Source organism: Camelus dromedarius, chromosome 5 (genome assembly GCF_036321535.1).
Source record: "Camelus dromedarius isolate mCamDro1 chromosome 5, mCamDro1.pat, whole genome shotgun sequence".
Classification (NCBI taxonomy): Eukaryota; Metazoa; Chordata; class Mammalia; order Artiodactyla; family Camelidae; genus Camelus; species Camelus dromedarius.
The window spans coordinates 67,317,963-67,340,110 of record NC_087440.1 but is presented as its reverse complement, the minus strand read 5'-3'; the positions used below and the strand labels follow the sequence as shown (position 1 = coordinate 67,340,110).

The 22,148-nt window shown below is 40.1% G+C and overlaps 1 protein-coding gene across 7 annotated transcripts in view; it reads right to left on the bottom strand.

Annotated features, from left to right (window-relative positions):
- Window positions 1-22,148, bottom strand: part of SIPA1L1 (signal induced proliferation associated 1 like 1) — a 338,644-nt gene that overhangs the window by 208,860 nt on the left and 107,636 nt on the right. The window contains exon 3 of one of the 7 annotated variants that reach the window (XM_064486083.1): window positions 15,467-15,576. The exons of the other annotated variants lie outside the window; for them this stretch is intronic. The gene's annotated coding sequence lies outside the window, so the exon portion shown is untranslated. The remainder of the gene's footprint in view (window positions 1-15,466; window positions 15,577-22,148) is intronic. 7 annotated transcript variants of the gene reach the window in all.

Sequence of the window (22,148 nt, the reverse complement as noted above, 5' to 3'; positions counted from 1 at the left end):
GGTACTCAAGGAAAAAAGCAAGTGAATTATGATCGCCACCAAGGGGAACAACTGTAATTTAAACTTCAGAGAACTGCTCCCAAAGATAGCTCAGTTTCCAAGAGCCACATTTAGTTTTGCTTGACTTTCTGTTGTAATGAAGACTTTACTAGGAAAACAAAATCCAGACTGATGAAGAGACAGCTGAAAATCTACTTGGAGTTGACACTTCCTCTCCCATAGGTTAGAAATGTATCTAATATGGGGATTTGGTTTCTTTTTATTTTTAAATATGGATATCCTGTCTATTTGAAAGGATAATTCTGAGGATCATAAAGAATGTTTATTACTTAAGCACTCAGTGTATTATTAAAATATAAGACAGTATAAATATTATTGTTACTAGTTTAAATGAACAAACTTCCTAGTAATAGAAACAGGCATCTTGATCCCTATTAACCTCGAAAATGCTCTCCATAATATATATACATCATTAGGCAGCTACTCATAACCTAAGGTTCCCTATTTGAGGGGAAGTCTACTTTTCTTAGTTTCAGCTTTTATGTTATGATGAAAAATGACTATAGCGAGTGTTTCGCTTTTGCCCAAATAGGTACACAGCAAAGAAAAAATTATAAATACCTCGACAAAGGTGTCAAACAATGTCACTGTATGACACATCTATCCTAGCTAGTATCATGGTAATATTAGAGACTCCCAAACGTCACTTGTGCAATGCCAAAATATTCACAGCAGCCCTCTGTTGGAAACACAGCAATTACTACAATAACATGGACTACACATGCGTGTGTACACACAGAGTATATATAATATATTCTGATCTTTTATAAGCAAAAAGCAAGCAAAAAACCCTGTATTCTCTCTTTTTCAAAAATATTTCTTTTGACGTAAAAAACAGTATTACTAACACAAGTGGGTCACAAAAAAATATGTGATTTTGTATTGCTAAAGGTACCAAAAAGAAACGTTAAACACTAATTGTTAAAGGTATCAACCTCAGACAAACATTTAAATGACTGTCTGGTGAGTATTGTCCAGTTGGACTCTTACTTTAGTTGCTTGAGGGAGGTCCAAACAAAGTAATCTTATCACACAAAGGTGTCAGTAAAACTGATAACCATTCAGCTGCATTAAAAAAAATATTTATTTTACCTTTTTAAATCATGAAGAAAAAAAATTTGCCCTTAATGGTTTTTTTTTTAATGAAGTCTAAATAATTCAAATAGTTAAAACTTCAAGCTGACCATTTTGTTTCCATTTTGGACAAACGGCAATTATTGAGAATTAGACAATACAAACATATCCATGCAAGCTTAATACGTTTGTTTCTCTGATCATTAAAAAAGCTAGTGATAACTCCTTCCCAACCCCATCCTTACCCGATTAACTTCTTTCTGAACACACTCTACGTAAACCTTAGACCTGGGTGTGATGAATGAGACAGGGAAGAATTACGCCATTATTTCGATAACCAATAATCTGCTTGCATATCACAAATGTGACGGTACGTATCATTTGATAAACTGCCTTCCAGCCCCAGTGAGAGCTGTCAGGAGTCGTATCTCGCTCATCGCTCATCGTTAGGGTTACCGACGGTTACTCTGTCCCCCAAGGGAAATTTCTGACTCATCTACATAAAACTGAAGAACATATCAGACAATGAATCTTAGTACCTTAAAACTAACCTGTTAGATTTTGTGTTCTCAAGCCTTTCCTCGTCAAACTGGAAAACACCCAACACAACTGACGTACAGGAATCAGATTCTCCTCTATGATACACAGGCAGCTTGTCTTGTCGTGAATTTACTGGGAGTAATGTGTATGGACGGAAGAAACCAGTGTGTGGCAAGAAAACTGGGGTTCCAAGTTACAAGGACCCTGGTACCATCTGCCTAAATGTGCACTGCCTTCAGAGTCTAAAACAGCTGTGTGAATCCCAAGAAATGGCGCATCAGATCCCCAAGCCCCAAACAGCCCAGAGGTCAGCCTTCTAAAGGCAGTGTCTATTTTTAAACTACTATATGTTGGGCTCTAAATTTGACCTGCAATGAAATTATCATCTGGTGAGGAATGTCCAGCTGGACTCTGACACACTGGAAGTTGCTTGAGGGAGGTCCAAACAAAGTTCATTTTATACGCAACAGACAAAGCCTTCTCTTAGCAACTGGCATCCTCTACAAAGGAAGAGCAGCAGCTGTGAAGAGAGAACCGTCCTGCAGCTGAGGGTCCCTGGAATTCACTTCTTCACATAGCTAATAAAAGCAGGCCATTCTTCGCATTGAGATGATTGGGGAAAACCAATTTCCGATTGCTCAGCACAGCCAAATGAAGGAATGGAGTATATTTGCAACGCAGTGTGGAGTACATGAATATTGTCCCAGAGAAGAAGCTGACAAAAACCTATTTGTAAGGGTCCTCACAGTACACTTCTCTTCTGAAAGTTCACAAAGCAATCCTGACCGAAACAGTCTTACTGACAATGAAGAAAGTTTTCTTTCAAATTTTGTGCTCAGAAAGTGGAAGATAAAAGAAAACCATGAATATTCGATCGAAATATCAGTTAAATAATTATGCTGCCAACTGATGATCATTTTGGAAATCAGTATCATTCTTAATTTTAAGAAAACTTCAAAACACTTAGGACATTTACAATTTTTTTTAAATTGTATTTCAGAATTACCATGGTGGACAGTTGGCACTAGCATACATACCACTTAGGAAAATACATCCTATTAATTTTTTTTAAATATTTATTTATTGAAGTACAGTCAGTTACAATGTGTCAGTTTCTGGTGTACAGCACAATGTCCCAGTCATGCATATACATACATGTATTCGTTTTCATATTCTTTTTCATTAAAGGTTATTACAAGGTATTAAACATAGTTCCCTGTGCTATACAGAAGAAATTTCTTTTTTTAATCTATTTTTTTATATAGTGGCTAACTAACATTTGTTAATCTCAAATTCCCAAATTTATCCCCTCCCTCCCCCTTTCCCCGGTAACCATAAATTGCTTACTATGTCTGCAAGTCTGTTTCTGTTTTGTAGATGAGTCTGTAGTGTTCCTACTTTTCTTTGTACAGATTGCACATATGAGTGATTTCATAGGGCATGTTTCTTTTTCTTTCTGGCTTACTTCATTTAGAATGACAATCTCTAGGTCCATCCATGTTGCTGCAAATGGAATTATTTTATTTCTTTTTATGGCTGAGTAGTATTCCATTGTATAAATATACCACAGCTTCTTTATCCAGTCATCTGTTGATGGACATTTATGTCGCTTCCACGTCTTGGCTATTGTAAATAGTGCTGCCATGAACACTGGGGTGCATATAACTTTTTGCACAAGAGTTCCTGCCAGATGTATAACCAGAAGTGGGAATGCTGGATCATAGGGCAAGTCTATTTTTAGTTTTCTGAGGAATCTCCATACAGTTTTCCATAATGGCTGCACCAAACTGCATTCCCACCAGCAGTGTAGGAGGGTTCCCTTTTCTACGTCCTATCAATCTGAGTATTAACACTAGGAAAATCAGTGCCAGGGCAGAGGTGAAAAAATAAAATAAATAAATCTCTGGGAAAACATCTGTACAGATAAAACCACATAAGTTATGTATCTATTTCTATAAACCAAAATCACAATAATGCAGCAAAATAAACTGTCAACAATCGAGAATGAAAGTAAAATACCAAAGGTGTTCATGTGTGTATGTCACACCCAAAACATATCTCCCCCCATTAGCCTACAATTTTGGCCCAGGCCACCATGCCTAAGATAAACTAACATTACAATTGAGAGGGCAAAGCAAATCCAAATATTTCACTTTCTAGATATATGGATGATCAATCTGATTTTCAGGTTCAAAAGACAGAAACCAAGGAAAGTAAATGTAAGGTATCTGCACCAAAAGCCTTGATTCCATCATGCCCCGTTCATTTTCTTTCACTCATTCGAAGAGCATTTATTGAGCGATATAGCAGAGGCTGCTTGTTGGTGCCCAAAGTCCACTCTCTCCTCGTTCCTAACAGAACTCCAAATTTATCCGGGGGAAGCAAGGCAACTAACAAAAACACTACCTTCCACAGCCTCCCTTCCAGCTGGGTGAGTTCACGTGTCTAAGCTCAGGCCAACGAGACATAAGCACATGTGTTCTCAGAAAATGAAGCAAAGAAAGGTTACGTCAAGGGAGCTGACTGTTCAAAATTTCACCCTTTCTTCTTTCTCCTTCCACCTCTCAGAATACGAATATGATGCTTCCAATAGCCACCTTAGGCCTTAAGAATGCCTGCCCAGAGTTTAAAAAGAAAGTCTCAGCAGTATTTCCTTACAGCTGCCATGTCCAGGGAAGTCGTGATCAAAGACACGGGCACTGCAGAGGCGGCACAACCATCTCTGATGCCGTTTTTGTCTCATTATTGCCACCAACAGTGTGGTGTCTGACACCTATGAATATAAACAGGCTTATACAACCCCTGAAAGAACAGGGCTTAAGGAACAGCACTAGCTTCCAAAGCAAGAACTTAATGTGCTTAAAGAAGAAACAGAACGTAAGAATTGCAAGTCCCTTCCCTGTTAATACCTTTAATCTTCTGCTTAAGCGCCCACACACTGAGGATGGGGTGAGTGTGCGCCTGCCGGTCTCCTCCCTATCCTGGAAGAACTTAAAGACAAGGATTACTGTTGCTCACTTCAGCAGCTCTAGGACCCGGCATATACTGATAAATGTTAAATGAACAACATGAAGTGGAAGAACACAGAGCTCCTAATTTAAGAGTCTTTCAGTGACAGATAATTCTCTAGTTTCCAATTACGCCATGCTTTCTGCCAGAGGGCCCCCTCATTCAGGAAGGCAAAGCACAATGAAAAACCTGCCCAGCTAAGGAGCCCTGTTTTTTACGGCCAGGATGTATGGTCCTCCCTACTTCATGTCTCCAAAGTGGGTGCTGGAGAGCTCCAGTCTTCCCGTCTCCCCTTCCTGCTCACCCATCCATTGTCAGTCACTACACAATGACTGAGCACCTACTCTGCACCACACGCTATGCAGGGATGCCTGGAATAACTAATGACCAACACAAAGGAACCATCCTCATGGAATCTATCATCCAGAAAAGCAAAAGAAAAGCACAGAAGCAAATACAACGCAACGTGGGAAAATGATGACTGTCCTCAATGCATGCTTCCTTGGAGGAGGAAGGGCACAGTTCGGATGGAGGGCTTTATTCTGATGATTTTGTTTATGCCAAACCATCACTGCTGGACTTCCTCTCTGTGATACGGGCAGCAGGGAACAAGCCACTACACCAGTCAGGAGGTGACGGAGGAGAGGGGCGACGGAGCAGAGGGGCGACGGCGTGGAGGACACAAAAGGCTGAGCAGTGAAGTAAAACTTAAATCAACAGAATTTTCCCAAGTTGAAAAGTGTAGGCAGAACTTTTCATACAGAGAATGAACCAGGCAGAAACATCCAGAGGCAAGAAAGACCACAGTTCATCAGAAGGGTGAGGCAGAATTTGCTCCTGCATCAGTGAACAGAGCTACCCAAAGCAATTTTTAACACCTGAGGGACTGAGTGTTCATGACTTCTAGCTGCTCCGGAAGAAAGACAGATCTGATAACTGTTCAGAAATATTTCTAAATCATGTGCCTCTAGGAAAGGCATGAAAGAATTTCTTAATCTAAAGCAGGTAATATCAATCCTGATTTGTTTTTAAGACCAGATTATTAATATTTATAATTTTAAAAGATCACTTACTCGAGAGTAACAAAAGGACATTAAGAATTTTATAGGGGGTGGGGAATAGCTCAATGGTAGAGCATGTGCCTAGCATGCACGAGGCCCTGGGTTCAATCCCCAGTACCTCCATGAAAAAAAAAAAAGAAAATCATACAAAACAGAATTTTAGAAAAGCACAGTAGTAGATTGGAAAAAAAATTCCCCAGACTGAAGTATTTCTTTAAAATATCCCTACATGACACACTTCCCTTTTGATTTTGAAAAGATGGTTGGGTAGATTCATGATTTAAAAAACAAAGTTTACATTTGGTGGCACAGAGTCAACTCTTTCAGACCTTATTTCCACTCCCCTCCCCTTCTGCTTTAGTCGCAGAAATCTGGTTTTAATGGGGCTGGCAATGTGCTCACACAAACACCACACTTGAGCCTTGTTGAAGAGCTGTGGCGGGTACAAGTCAGTTGGGTGGATACTCCAGAGAGCTCCTCTGCTGCTTCCCTCTCCCCTCCTCTCACAGACGTGGTGGCTGGAGCCCCAAGAGCATCCTGTGGTTCGGTGGATGGAAGCCTCATGCATAGGATGCTGAAAGCTGGAAGGAGCCCGAGACCCTCCCAGTGATGTGGGAGAGCTACCATCCCTAAGCAGTTTCCCTACAGACATTTCATGTGTGCAAATCAAACCGTTTAATTAGGTCCCTGTTCCTACGAGACGAACACCAATTTCACTGCAGATGCTAGTGAATATTTAAAGTATACACGGTAAGACTGGGCAAAAAGCAGTTTCAACAATATTTACCGTATTAAAACGTATTTTATGATTCACTGTCCTTTTTCATCTAAATCACACATTCCACGTCCTTATTCAACAACCTTTTAAATCAAAATAAATATTTTCCTTTTTTTTTTCCCTTTGGACACAAGACATCTGGTTCTTAAAATATCTGATCTACTCTCAGAGCTGACTGGGAGAGTGAGTGGGGCCAGCAGAACAAGCCCCGGGAGAGGAGGCATGCGGGGCAGTGGGCAGCGGGGACTGGAAACACTTTGATAACACAGCACAACCCAAGCTTGTTATCAAAGGTTCTTTTTGTTTTGCAAACCAGGTGAATTGTTAAGTAAGAGTCAATTTGGGGGTCTTTGATCTAAACTAATCTCTGGCAGTCACTGTCTACTGTCATAGATTCATGCTGAGATTTAAAATATAACAGCATTCTTACTCTACTTGATACCCCTGTCATGTTCTTTTTAAAAGGTATGGTTGCTTTACAGCAACTTGCCTGACACAGGCGAGACACACACAATTTATTTTTGTGGAAATGGTATCGCACCCCTTCCTCCACCCCCTGCCACCAAAATAGCTGAAGGATTATGTGCAACGGATTATGCCTAACATAAACAGAGTAATGCCACGGGGCTGCGGAGGGGTGGGGGAGAGGACCCCCGCCTTTGGGTGGGATCAGAAATTTACTGGTAATAGAAAAGTCAGCATCACTTCTCCATTTTAACTCAAGGTACACTTTTTGTTTAAAGCTAGAAACAAAATCCATATGAAGAAACTAAACAGAAAATAATCTAGTTTCACTTTTCGCTCTGTTCACTTCTTTAGAAAAAGAGTATTTCTTTCTCTTTCAAATATTTTTGCCAAACTAACAACAAGCTTACGGTCAAGTCACCACCACCTGACAACCACGGAATTCCTGCTGTCTGTTGACTCATTGCACAAACTTCAGTTTTCTTTTATGGGCAAAATGGCATAGGGAAATGTACATAATGTCTAGAGTCAAACCTGGATTTGAATCCTGGTTCTAATAATTACTAACTGTAGGTAAAACCCTAGGCGGATGAATTTTCCCCCCTCTGACCTCAGTTCCTATAAAACTAAAGTAATACAATCATTCTCCTCCCAGCATTATGGGAAAAATTAATGCTAATGTATATATTACGCATTTTATAGCTATTAATATGATATCAATGACAAGAAAAGTTTTATTTAACCATCAAAGATAAAGTAAGATATGAAAAAATTAAATTTAAAAAAAAGCTAACTAAAAGCATCAAGTAATATAAAAAACAAAATTAGAGACAGAGTCACTTTTGAGTCATGGAGTCCTCTCTGCTCCTGCCTGGAACACTGCAAGTAATGGGAACTCACTACCTCAAAAAGCAGCTCTATCATTCACACAACACTGCATTAACACACCCTGAGGGGAGTATCTACCCTGTGTCAGTTTCTGTATCAAGCTTGAGGAAACAGATAATTAAGACATGGTTCCCTGCTCTCAAGGAATTCACAGCTCCCTCACATGGACAGACAAATACAATACAGTGACAGGCAAGAGAGAGGTAAGCACAAAGCACTACCGGAGTGCAGAGGTGGAACACACCGCCCAACCTAGGGTGTCGGAAGGAAGGAAGGAGTAGAAAGAGAAGTGTTGAAAGGGATCAGCACCCTGAGGTAAGAGGCAGCACGGTGCATCAGAAGTACCAAGTTCAAAGCAGGGGGTGGCAGAAGATGGATGGAAGACCATATGAACAACCCTGGACCATCTCCCACAGGCTGTGAGGAGCCCTGGAAATGTTTTAAGCAGGAGAGTGACGTAGTTGGACATGTTTTTTGCACAGAAATCATGGTGATAAGGTGTCAACTGAACAGTATGCATACAGGGACAGAATGGGATGGTAAACCAGTAGTCTACATAAGCAAGACTAAGGCTATAGAGTTAGAATCCACATTTTGAGCTCATCTAAGCTGTTAGAAGATTTTCAAAGGAATGACAATCAAGCTGGGTCTTCCTTGTTTCTGTAGAGCTCTTGTATATATGAATCTCCCAACAATATCAACGGCTCCAGGAAAGTAGAATCAGGTGGTCTGGTTTTAAATTCTCATTAAGTGTGGTACAATGTGAGTGAAAGGTGAATGCGGGCACATTTTCATAGAGAATGTGCAGCTTCACTGGAAGATACCACCGAGAACATTCCCCTCTCTCAGTTCCACATCCAAATGCCTCTACTTACGATCAATTGTTATTAACAGAAATAAAAACCAAATCTCAAAACACTGACCATAAGCCTACGTGATGTGGGTAAACTATGATCTAAGTTAAGTGTTAACATTTAGGTAAAGGATAAAATTCTGATGGCTCCCAAATTTTGACCACTTTTAAGACTTTTCCCCTTAATGACTTTTAGCATGTCTTTCGCCTCTAACTATAAGGTCACTTAATCAAAAAGAGAGCAAGGTTGGGGAGGGTGTCTCAGTGGCATAGTACCTGCTTAGCATGCATCAGGTCATGGGTTTGATCCCCAGGACCTCCGTTAAATAAACAAATACACACAGTTACCTCCTCCCCCCACCAAAAAAGAAATTATTAAAAAAAATGGGCTTTAAAAAAAGAAAAAGAGAGCAAAACGACTCTGGGAGTATTGAAAAAGGACCTTATCTGTGCTTTGTTATCAGCTGCAACTGTTCTTAAAGAAGAAGCCCACACAAGTTGCCTGGCTGACTCTGAGCTGGCTGCTGCCAGTACAGTCACAAAGAAAAATGTGTGTAAACATGAACATTCAGGCACAAATATCCATCTGGACAGGATGTTAACACCATTCCTCAATTCCTAAAAGGGTCTTATTTTCTCTTAGAAGTAGAAAATCACCCAACTGGTTTAAGAGCACTTTAATTAATTTGGGTGTGAGAAACAGAAGACGGAGAGGAGTCATCTCGTAAACATAAAGAGGACCCATCTCCGTGAGGTCATTCGAGAAGTTTAAAAGATTAAGCATATTAGGACCCTAAATTATCCAGATGAAAAGAGTACCAAATTCTTACTTCTTTAAACCACAACCCACCTGAGTCTTTCTTTGGATTCAGTCCCCTGGCACTGAATTAGTGGCACAATTCTACTGAGGACACGTACTCAGGAAAAGGGTGGTGATAAAAAGTGGTTACTGACACCAAGCTGACGTGGGGGAAACTGGCAGAAGAAATGTTCGGACGACGTAATGAATCATAAACCTGAGACTGTTCGATTCTTTCTTTGGTTTAAGCTGGATAATCACAAAACCCAGCCCACGATTTTTAAAGCTCCTAGATACCTACTCAAAAAGGCTCTTTACACTTCCAAAATGTGTAGTTAACTTTTAGTATTTAATTTGGGCTTCTCAATCCTTTCCTCCCAAAAATTTTGCCCCATTCTACTAGGCAGTCTTACAGCTGAAAGGTTAGAGCAGAGCAAGGCTCCAGAACGAGATCACGTGAATTCCATCGGAAGCGCCTGGCCCCTCTGTGCCTGGGTCCTCTCCGGTCAATCAGGACCAACCTCACAGGGTTCTTGAAAGGACGACGGGATAACCCACGCGAGGTGCTCAGCACAGGGTCTGGTACAGAGCTCCACATACACACCCAACTGTTACTAGTCTTAAATAATAAAAACATGGCAAGCACTAGGGGAGGCAGTATTCAAGCCATCAAGACTTGAATATTATGGGGGAAACAAATGCTAAAAGCATAAAAATGCCAATAATCATCATCACTATGATATATCTATAAAGGGAGATCATAGGATTTTTCAACTGTCCTTCTTCCTATATTACCGTCATTTTCTGTAATTCAAATGCCACATGAGTTACTCTTAATTACCTTAAACTTGGCCATTCTAATTGTCTACTACATCCTGCTGTGATCCCATTAACATGGCCTCCTGGGGTTGATTTCAAGAGATTTATGATCCCCTATGCTTGATTCTTCCCTCACTAATTCTTAATGAATTTCTACTAATAAATAATTACTTAAAATAAATTAGCTAATTTCTAGACCATGTAGTTGTTTCCACTAGGAATCCACTGAGTTATATTTGCTTTTCACCAGCTGTCTAGATAATTATATTTAGTCCACATTTTTTAAAGTCAGTAGCGAATGAATATGTTAATAATTAGCGTCTCTTTTTTGGACATCCCTAAATCCTCGAATTCCTCTTAAAGCTTATGCAAGGGGTTCAGAATGAAGATGAATCAACTCACACCATGGAGGCAACTCAGTAACTGGATATTGAGGGTTTAAAATCAGATAATTATTGATGTAAAAAAGGTAAGAGCTACAAGGTAAACTGAATAGTGAAGGACAACGGGCTTCCCAGGTGCATCCAGGTGCCTTTTGGCAACGAAAATCCAATGATACTAAATGTAAATCTGCATGTGGTACTAAAATGTTTACCTCAAATCGTTAATTTTTTAGTAAGGAGGAGGAGCCAAAGAGACCACTGTAATCTTAGCACAGAATTTCCACAGAACTGGAAGGCTTCCAGTCTGTTCTCATATTTACAAATGTAAATCAATTCAGCCAAGATAATATGACTTAAAAAAAAAAAGGCTAGGGAAACTTTGTTCACGCAATAGCTATCGTTCTAAGATGTCTGTGACTCGCCCAAAACACTTCTCCGGATTTTGTACTGAAAAACAACACAGAGGGGTACTGGTTCCAGGTAGGATGAAGGAAGCAGCCTCCATCCATTCCAGCTGTAACACCTGGACAGAATATAAGCAGCAGCTATTTGAGGGCTCTGAAAAATAAACGATGGCAGCTGGCTGAACAGGGGAGAAGAGCAAAACTCAAAGTACCACCAAATCAGTGATGAATTTCTCCGAATTTTCTTCCAAAATCCCCCAACCTGGACCCAAGGCAACCAGACACGAGGAAGCGAGCACCAGAATGTAGACGGGGGAGGAAATCCACAAATCCTCGGTGTTCTAGCTTAAGCGGGAAAGGGGATTCCTAACCCTGGAGAGAGTAGGGGAAATTCCCCATTTTTCTTTTTTTCTCTGTTCTGTTGCTTGGTAGCCCACAGCAATCACAAGGTGGTGACAAGCAAAGGGGACCACAGTCAGCTAAACCTCTGAGGGAAAGGAACCTTCCTTCCTCCCTGATCAGAGGAGCTATGGCTCTCAAGATGTAGGGGCAAACGTTCTGTTGCTTTTTTGCTCTCTGTCTGCCTGCCTCTTGGTCCAAAGTGAAGGCAGTCACGAAATTGCACCGCCCCAGTCTAAAGCCCCATCTCTGTGTCTGCAGGACTTAAAAAAGGGAACCTCAGGGAAACAGAAAATACTGTAAAAATCAACCCACACAAATATAGTCAGCTGATTTTTAGCCAAGATGCACAGGCAATTCAAAGGAGAAAAGACTGTCTTTCCAACAAAAGGTGCTGGAACAATCAGACATCCATATGCAAAATAAGGAACCTTGACTGAAACCTCAGACCTTATATAACTATTAATTCAAAATCTATGGCATAGATCTAAACGTGAAATGTGAAACTACAAAGCTTTTGGAACAAAGCATAAAGAACAATCTTTATGACCTGGTGTTATAAAGGCAAAAAATTCTTGAAAATTACACACAAAGCACGATCCATTAAAAACATAAATTGCACTTCTTCAAAATTAAAAATTCTTGCTCTGAGAAAGACACTATTAATAAAGAATGAAAAAAATAAGGGGCAGACTGGGGAAAATGTTTGCAAATTACATATACAACAAAGGATTTGTATCCAGAATAGGTTAAAAACAAAAATAAAACAAAACAAAAAAACTCTGAAAACTAAACCAGCAAAAGAACCAACCCAATTAAAAAATGGGCAAAAGACAGATTGTTCACTGAAGAGGATGTACAAATGGCTGCAAATAAGCTTCAAGTGAGCACATGAAAAAACGTTCGCCATTACTAGCCATTATGGAAATGCAAATTAAAATGAGAGATACCACCACACACCTGTTAGAATGGTTAAAATTAATAATATTGACAATACCAAGAGCTGACAAACGATGCCAAGCTCCTGAAAATCTCACTCATACATTTCTGGTAGGAATGCAGATTGATACAGTTAACTCTGGAAAATGGTTTGAAATTTCCTTAAAAAGTTAAATGTATACCTACAATATAATCTAGCCATTGGACTCATAGGTACTTCCCAAAGAGAAAGGAAAGCATATGTTTATGCAAAGGCTTACACACAAAGGTTCATAGTAGCTTTATTTGTAAAACCTAAAAACTAGAAAAACCCAAATGGTTCTCAGTGGGTTAATGGATACACACAGTGGAATCCTACTTAGCAATTAAAAGGAACATACTATTGACACCCACAACGTGGAAGAATTTCAAAGTCATCGTATTGAGTGAAAGAAGTTAGCATCAAAGATTACATGCTGTATGTTTCCATTTAAATGACATCTTTGCAAAGACAAAACTATAGGGATGCAGAACACATCCGTGGTTGCCAGGATTTAGGGGTGGGAGGAGAATGAGGGGATGGAACAGTTGTGGGCATAGTTATACAAATCTATACATGTGTTAAAATCCATAGAATTACACACCATAAAAAAGGGCAATTTATTTTTACTTCATATTAATTTTTTTAACCAGTGTAAAAATAACTCAAATTTACAATAACACCTTCTGTGCATATTGCCACAGAAATGAGTTTTAAAGACAATGGGACAATGGAGCAATGTACTATTAAGTATTATTTAAAGAACATTTAAAAAGATACCACAAAATCATCTCTTCCCAAAGTTAACTGCTCAGCCACCAAAAAAAAAAAAAGTGTCTGGTTAACAGCCAGACAGCCAATATTCAATAGAGCCCAACAGTGCTAGTCATTTAAGCATCTGGCTTTTGAGATGTTGTTACAAAGCAGGTGAAGCAACAGGGAAACAGATGCATGAACTCAGAATCATCTGAAGTTTGTCCCCTACAATCCAGCCTCACCTCTGTCTCCACAGGACCCCACACACCTCCTCCAGTTCCTCAGCAGGAAGCACTCAATGCACATATAGTTTGTTTTAAAAACTGAAGAGCACGTGTCCCAAAGGAAAAGGTCAAGGAATCCAGTTTCATGGAGAGCATCTGCACTCTGTCAGCACGACCACCACAAAGGGGTAACGCCTCCCCAGTGTGCCTGAAACTGAGCCCAGTTTCCATAGGCCTCCTGTGAGAACTGAGGCTCTACCCAACCGAGTGAGCGCAGGGAAGAGCCACTCTCAGCTCAGCCGAAATGAGCCAACCCAGGTTGGTAAATGGTAAGATCACTCTCTACGACACATCTCTGCACGCCTTCTGTCCGCCGGAAACAGAGTAACAGGAAATAACAAGGAAAAACAATGGCAACCACCAAAAGGGCGATGCAGATTCACCCGTTCCCGCCGCGCTGATGTTGTTTCCTCTTCAAGGATGCTCTGCGTGATTTAGCATCGGCCATTCAACGGCATTAAATAATCACAGATGTGTTGTTTTACAAAGTATTCTTAAATAGAATTTTTATTTTCATGATGAAGCTATGGATAATTTTTTTTCTTTCTTTTCTTCTCAAAGGTTCCCTACACTGAAACATTAGAACAGTTGAATCCCGTCTTCAACTCCTAACATAATTTGCCATAAATGGTGACTGTGGGCATGATGTCTTCATTTTTAATATTCTTAGGGAAATCCTACTTTTTAAAGGTTCTATCTAATATCCCGCCATCACCACCAAAAGCGAGGCAGGGGATGGTTAAGAGACACTAAACGTTCAGATAACACTGCTCTCAGCAATTATTACAAAAATAATTCAGTTACAAACAAATAAAAAGTCCGGTTATTTTTAAATGAGGGAGACTCTTCCTTGATCTTGAGAACAGAGCACAGGAACAGATGAACAGTTAGTAAGCCTGCTCTGAGTCTCGTATTTCAAGCCTGAAGTATATACTACATTATTCTTTAGAAAGTGTTACTTCTTGGGGTTCTTTGAGACACGTGCTTAAAAAGAATCACCCGACTGTACATTACTGAACCTGGACTCATGCACAGGTCGTGCTGCTCTTTGCTAGATGTCAAAAGTGAAAGGTTAAATCAACTACACTTCAGTTTAAACTTTTTTTTGTTGTTTAAAAAGTGAAAGGTGATGTCCAGTGGCTCCACCACAGCAGTGTTCTCCTCTCTGCTGCCTAGGATGCTATTACTTCTGAGTCTCCGTAGCCAGAAAAGATGTTCCACATTCAAAATAAAACCAAAGTGCAGAATTTCACACACGCACTCAATATTTTTTAAAATAAAACTCACTCATGTTACATGATTTGAACCCTAAACACACCCATTTGGGAAAGCACAGCTCTAGGTTCCTTCTACTAGGAAGCAACAATTTCTGCTCAAAAGCTCCTGTTTCAGAGACTTGCACCTCACCCAGTTTATTTAATCTTCTATCCACAAGCAGTTCCCCAGATCAGGACTTTAAGCTTTCTCTCTATAAACCTAACCTGACTGAAGAAAACACTAGACAGCAGTGCCAGGAGCAGAAAGACCAACAGATACAGAATCAGAAAACCTGAGTTCAAAATCTGCCATTACCAACTGGGTAACTTGGGGCGGGGGAAGCAACCGTTTCTGAGACTGTTTCTTTATTTTGAAAATGAGGGAAATTCTATTTTGTTTAACTGTCTTGGTTATTATAAAGATTGGTAACTATCCTAAATGATTAATAGCAATTATAAAGCTAAAAGCAATTATATTTCTATACCTCTAAATAGTCATGTATATTTATTATATATTATAATCATTATTACTACATAGATGAACAGTAATTTTATTTATCTATCTATATAAGGTTTTTTTTCAGGCTGGAATATATTAGCAATGCTTATTCAAAAAATGCAAGTTAGAAAAATCAAGACTGAGAAGGCAATTGTAAAGAGACAAATGAAGAAAGGAAAACCTGGACGCCACAGGTGAAGCCTGGTGATACCAAGTCAGGGGAGGGATTCCGATGGCTCCTAGGTACCAACAGCGGGGACTTGGTGCAGTGCACGGCAGAGGAGTCCTCACCTAAATAGTAACAAGGTTGGAAGAGCTGTCACCTAATAACAAAAAAAAAACCTCTCATTCTATCATTTTAGTGCAAGATCAAGACCTTTTTAGACGGTGAGCTCTTTAAAGGCGCTGTCTTCCTCATCACACTAGCACAGTGCCTGGTATCTAAGAGATACTCCATAAATGGTGGCTGAATAGAAAGAATTTTATAAAGAAACTGAACTACATGAAAGTGACCATAACTCTCGGTGGACATTATCCCCAGGTCCCCTGAAGTACTCAGAATACTCCTGGTATTGGCCATCAGCACCATGTCCTTCACTGCAAAGGACTTCGGTAACTGCATAATGATTCCCCAAACAGAGAACTGAATTTTCTTAGACTGACTCTTCAGCTAATTTCATAGCTGATAATAGCTTGCACAGAGAGAAGTCTCCACTCTGCCAACTCTTTACAGCTCATTTGTAATTTGCATTATCAACATCACGTTCAAACCACAGTGCTTTGTAGGAATCTTTGTAAGCCAAGTGTCAACTTTGTAGCTGGTACTTTAATTAAAACTGGTTAACATAATCTGCAAGCCTATTGAGTAAATGCAGCATGTCACAAGAGGCTAAAAGCAAACAACAGAGTGAGGGTCCCTCTCCACTTTCTCGTTGTGAAGTCCCACACAACCCCCAGGAGGGCTGTGTTCCAAATGGGACACTTAGCATCTGATACAGGACCATGCAAGGGCCGCAGTTTCAATTCCAATGTTTAATACTGGTAACTTTCAGTTTATTTCTTAGAATAGCTTAATAACAACTCTAATATTTACTTTCAGCACACCAATGTATACACCCATTTGGGAAAACACAGCTCTAGGTTTCTTCTGATAGGAGGCAACCATTTCTGCTCAAAAGTTCCTGTTTCAGAGACTTCCACTTCACCCACTTTATTTAACCTTCAATGTGCAGTTTCGGATGGAAGGTCAGCAGTTCCCCAGTTCAGGACTGTGAAGTCAGACTCCCACTACTCCTTCACTCTATACCTAACCTGACTGAAGAAAAGAGTAGGAAGCAGTGCCAGGAGCAGAAAGACCAACAAATTCAGAATCAGAAAATCTGGGTTCAAAATCTGCCATTACCAACTGTAACTTGGGGCGGGGGAAACAACCATTTCTGACACTGTTTCTTGATTTCAAAAATAAGGAAAATTCTCTTTTGTTCAATTGTCTTGGTTATTATAAAGATTGGTAACTATATAATGATTAATAGCAATTATAAAGCTAAAAGCAATTTTATTTCTACACCTATAAATATTAAAATATACTTATTATATAATCTTTATTATCATTTCAGATGAACAGTAATTTTATTTATATATGTATATGTTTAATTTTTAAAATAAAGGTAATTTTACTTGTTTATACATTTAATTATAAATAATTAATAATTATTTTAAAGACTAAAAGTTTTTACTATTATCCTTCATGTTTTCTCTTAGTAAGTCATTCTATGAAGCACAAACTCTTAATAGCAACAAATTCAAAAGACATCTTTGTAAAGTTTCAAGTCATCTATTACTGCAATAAAGTTATTATGTAATTACAAAAATAATACCTCTTTAAGTGGAAAATTGCAAAATTCAAAATAAATATAAACTGTAAACTCAGAAGCCACCCACAATCCTATCACCCAGAGATAAGCTGCTAATATTGTAGTAGTTTTAAAAATTGAGATCATATTACGTAAAGTGCTTTCTATCCTTTGTAATTTAACATTATCCTCTGCATACTTCTCCATGTCATTTGGTATTCTTCAAAAATTGGATGCTTAATCACAGTATGATAGTCTTCTATGTGTAGACGGCACAACTTAACCACTTTTGCACTACCTGCCATGTAGACTGCACCCAATTTTTATGTTATGAACACTAAAGCGATAAACATCTTTGGAATCTGTATGTATTAAAGAAATGTTTTTTTCATAGCATCAAGTCCTAGAAGTGGTAAAGTGGAAACAACCCGTTTGAAGTTTTTTGGCACATACAATAAAACTGTTTTTATAAAGTTCATGTAGTAAAACCCCACTTAACCAAGGTAAAAGGATGATAACTGGCTTAGAAATTAAAAAGGTTGATTTACGTAGAGTACCACTCACATACATGCACGTACACACGCATGCACAGACACACCCCTACCTTGCCAACTTATTTGAAATTAATAAGATGTATATTCTTTCACCAATTTCCTGATGTGGGGGTCGATGTCTTTTTCATGAACAAGGAGTCTCTGGACTGACTGTTAGGCTAATCATTCTGACACAAGCCACACCCCTCAAAAACATCACCCACAACTTCCAATCTCCGCGCTTTATCAGAGTGGAGCACAAACTCAGAGGCTCTCAGGAAGCAAGCTGACACTCCTTAAGGAGGTTTAATTACTCCTCCAATCCTTTACAGCTGCCATGACAATACCTAACTTAACAGCATTCTTTTTGGAGGCTTGCCTTTGGAGGCTTTCCAAAGCATTTAGCATATTTTGGTAGAAATATAACACTCACATTTCATCCGATTACATAAAATTTTAATTATGTAATTACAATAACAAGTACCACAGACAAAAACAGGTTCTTGTTATAAACAAAAGGAACTCATGATGAGCATTCAACATGACCAGCCTACCCCGAAGGACCTGGGTGTCTAGAGAGTGGGGGCCATTTGTAGGTGTTGGCATCGTGGGCAGCAATGAGAAAGAAGGAGGAAGGTGAAGGTCACCAAAGAGAGTGCTCATCTCTCGGCACCTTGCAAGGACTGAGTATTCTGTTTCAAAAGGTATTTATTGACCCTTACATATACGTAGGTCAGTGTAAACTCACCCCGGCAAACACCTTCCCTAAACTTGAAGGAAGCACAGGGCACAGACACACACTGCTGATTGAGGCCAAGAGCACCCAGCTGGGGTCTCTCTCTCTGGTTTCCTCTACTAGCCATCCAATGTTGAAGCCCAGCCATGGTCCCCATCCCTCCTCCCTTTTCTATTTAAATTCAGCCAACAGCTGATCTCACCCAGTCTCAAAGCTTCAAATACCATGTATACAGCCAAGACTCTCAAACTTAAAACTCTAGGTAAACTGTCTTCTCAGCATGTCAAAATCAGCAGAATATGGATTCCCCTACCTCCCAGACCCACTCCATTCACCAGACCAGTGACCACCACCACCAGCCACTCAGGCCAAAAGGCTCAGTTGTCCTTGACTTTACCCATTCGTAACTCCATGTGCAACGTAATGCATTGTTTCTGCCACCTCTTCATGTGTTTGTGAATGTAGACCCTGTGTCTGTTCCTTAAAATGTAAGCATCTAGAAAGCAGAGGACTTGCTTTGCTCACGGCTGTTTCCAGCTCCCAAAGTAGTCCAAGTACAAAGTAAGTCCTTAGTAAACACTGTAGAGAGAAAAGAGCTCCTAAAAAAAACTTAACATTCCTCCAGGAAGTGTTCCATATACAATCAGAAGACCAGGAGAACATTTTCCAATCCCTTTTACAATGTACAATATTCACAACAAGAGACCACTAGCCACAACACCCTCCCTGTACAGATGTGAGCCTTAAGGTCCACAAAGTTTCCGTGATTTAACCACGAGCATGAGAACACAGCTCCTAACGTAAGTGTCTAATGATATACGGGCAGTCCCACCAGTCACCCTCTGCATCCCCTCTCCTTCTGTTTTTATACAGCACATCTCTTGCAAGTGTTTGGAGAATCCAATTGAGTAATGCCAGAGATGTGCATTTTTTTTTTCATTTCGGGTCTGTATGAAAACATTCAGCAAGAGGGTTCTCATACTGTCCCCAGTTGCAGGGCATCTTGAAAAGCCCACGGCTACTCTGGAGGCTGCTGAAGTGTCAGAGAGCGATTCCCAGCAGACAGAAACTAAGAGGCTAGTTCTCCAGATTCAAAATTCCCAAGTCACTGCCGGAAGCTATTGCTGCAAACGTGGCTTCCTCCTTTCACCAACCCTTCCCTATCAGGATCCACTGTGAATTTCCAGGACAGAGAGAGAGGGTCTGTAATTTGGTAACTGTCACTTGTGTCATATTTACTGTTCAAAGGTTCATCATAAAAAGCAGCAATGTAAGTCCCCACCCAGGAATCTCCCCAAGGTAAACGTCCCACAGGAGTGAAGTAATGTCGCCGCACCAATTTTATCACTTCCCTGTCCCACTCTGAATACCCTGGTGCTTACAAATCTCCACGTATCACTTCATTAAGCTCCCTCAACACGCTGTAAGGGGCCTGCCAGGCACCCCCCGCTGCTGCCACCAGATCTTGAAGCCATCGAGGTCAACCAGGTGTCCCCGCAGCTCCCGTGCCCACTCACCTTGCCACATCACCCTCCTGGCCAGGGCTGGGCATGACGCATGATCGCATCCAATGTGTGGTTCTAGTTCTACCTGACGTGTTTCTACTGGTAACAACTACTATAAGTACTTTAAAACTAACAGAACAGTTTTTCCCCAAATATCTCATAAACACCTCCCCAGAAAGCAGACAGCAATGTCACCTCCCTCATTTTTCACACAAGGATAGGGATGATCAAAGGGGTTCAGAGACGCAACCAATGTCACCTGGAATAAAGTCCACACCTGCACCAGAGTCTTTCAGATTGGAAGCCCTTGCTCTTGTGCCTCCACTAACCCCACGGTCTCTTGTGAGAGCTGCGCCCGCGGCAGGTTACCCACCTCCGCTACCCAGGCAGAGCGCCCTCCAATTACTCCCTCATTCATTACAGCTCCCTGCTGCCTTGGTTTGTTGTTGTTTGTGTATTTGTTTTGCAGGCCAGGATGGATTCACATAAAACTTTTCACTCCTAGGGGCTCTCAGTTAATGTCAGGCCATGTGTACCAAGGGATACACATATAACAGGTAAAAAAATAATGCAAGACATACATCTGGAGGAAACTCTATTGAAAAGATACATGCATCCCAATTTTCCAGCAGCACTATTTATAATAGCCAAGACATGGAAACCACGTAAATGTCCATTGACAGATGACTTGATAAAGATGTGAATGGAATACTACTCAACCATAAAAAAGCCATTTGCAGCAATGTGAATGGACCTGAGATTGTCATTCTAAGTGCAGTAAGTCAGAAAGAGAAAGAAATATATCACATGATATCACTTATATATGGAATCTTTAAAAAAAAAAAAGACACAAATGAACTTATTTACAAAACAGAAACAGACTCACAGACATAGAAACAAATTTATGGTTATCTTATCAAAGGGGAAAGGGGGTGGGGATAAACTGGGAGTTCAAGATTTGCAGATACTAACCACTACATATAAAATAAATAAACAACAAGGTCCTGCTGTACAGCCCAGGGAACTATATTCAATACCTTGTAATGGTCTAAAATGAAAACGAATATGAAAAGGAATATAAATAAATGTGTGTATAGCTGAATCACTATGCTGTACACCAGAAATTAACACAACATTGTAAATCAACTGTACTTCAAGTATTAAAAAAATAATGCTGGCAAAAGAAAGATAGCAACATTGCTCCCTCCTCCTGCACTATATGCCATAGTCTGCAAAGAGCTTTCCCATAGACTCAGCACCCATCAGAATAATAACTAAGCACTAAGACTGAAGCTGGGGAAGCTGGGACTCAGTTTGAGGGGTTGGACAAGGTATCTTGGAGCTGAGACTCAAGTGGACTCTGAAGGATGGAGTAAGATCTCAGAGAAGTTGAGGTGAGAGACATGGGCATTCCACAGCATTCCAGAATCAGCACATACCACGGCGGCCTAAAAATGGAAAAAGACCTGGAGAGTCAGGACACGCTAGGCTGGGCCACCTGGTTTCTACTGTGGAGTAACAAGAGCTGCAGGTGAAAACAAGGGAAATATTTAAACAAAAACACAGAGACCCAGCTAAAGCGAATGACCAGCTTGGCCAGAGAACAATCAACATAATGAGCTTTCTTTCATAAAAATACGTGGCTCTCAGAGACACAAAGCTGAGACTTTTCATGATAGAATTTTTGAGTTCCTGTCCTCCAAGAGACAAACTCACCTTTTATGCTTCTTCATCCCCTCTGTTTTCATTGCAAAAAGATTCGTATCTTTTCACTTGTGCACTGCTGTATTACACTTTCATTTGTGTGTGTGTGTGTGTGTGTGTGTGTGTGTGTGTGTGTGTGTGTGTGTGTGTGTGTGTGTGTCTACCTTTGGGTACCTATTTAAACCTGGTGCAAGCTTTCAAAGTGGGACCATATCTTTTATTCCTTTTGTATACCTTGCAGAATCTAGAATAATACTTCTCATGAAGGTCAACCCTACAAATATAATTGACTGATCAGAAAATCATCTTTTAATAATTCTATTTTAAAAGAATTAGCACTGATCATAGGAGAAACCCCTGAAACACACACTCACCTGTTTCACCCTTCATAGGCCTGTTCATCGTCTTTACTGTGGCAGGCACTGTTTCAAGCACTTTATTTTTATTAACTGACATCATCCTCCTAACAATCCTATGATGCACATGCTAGTATCACTGCTGTTATCATTTTATAAAAGAGGAAACTGAAGCA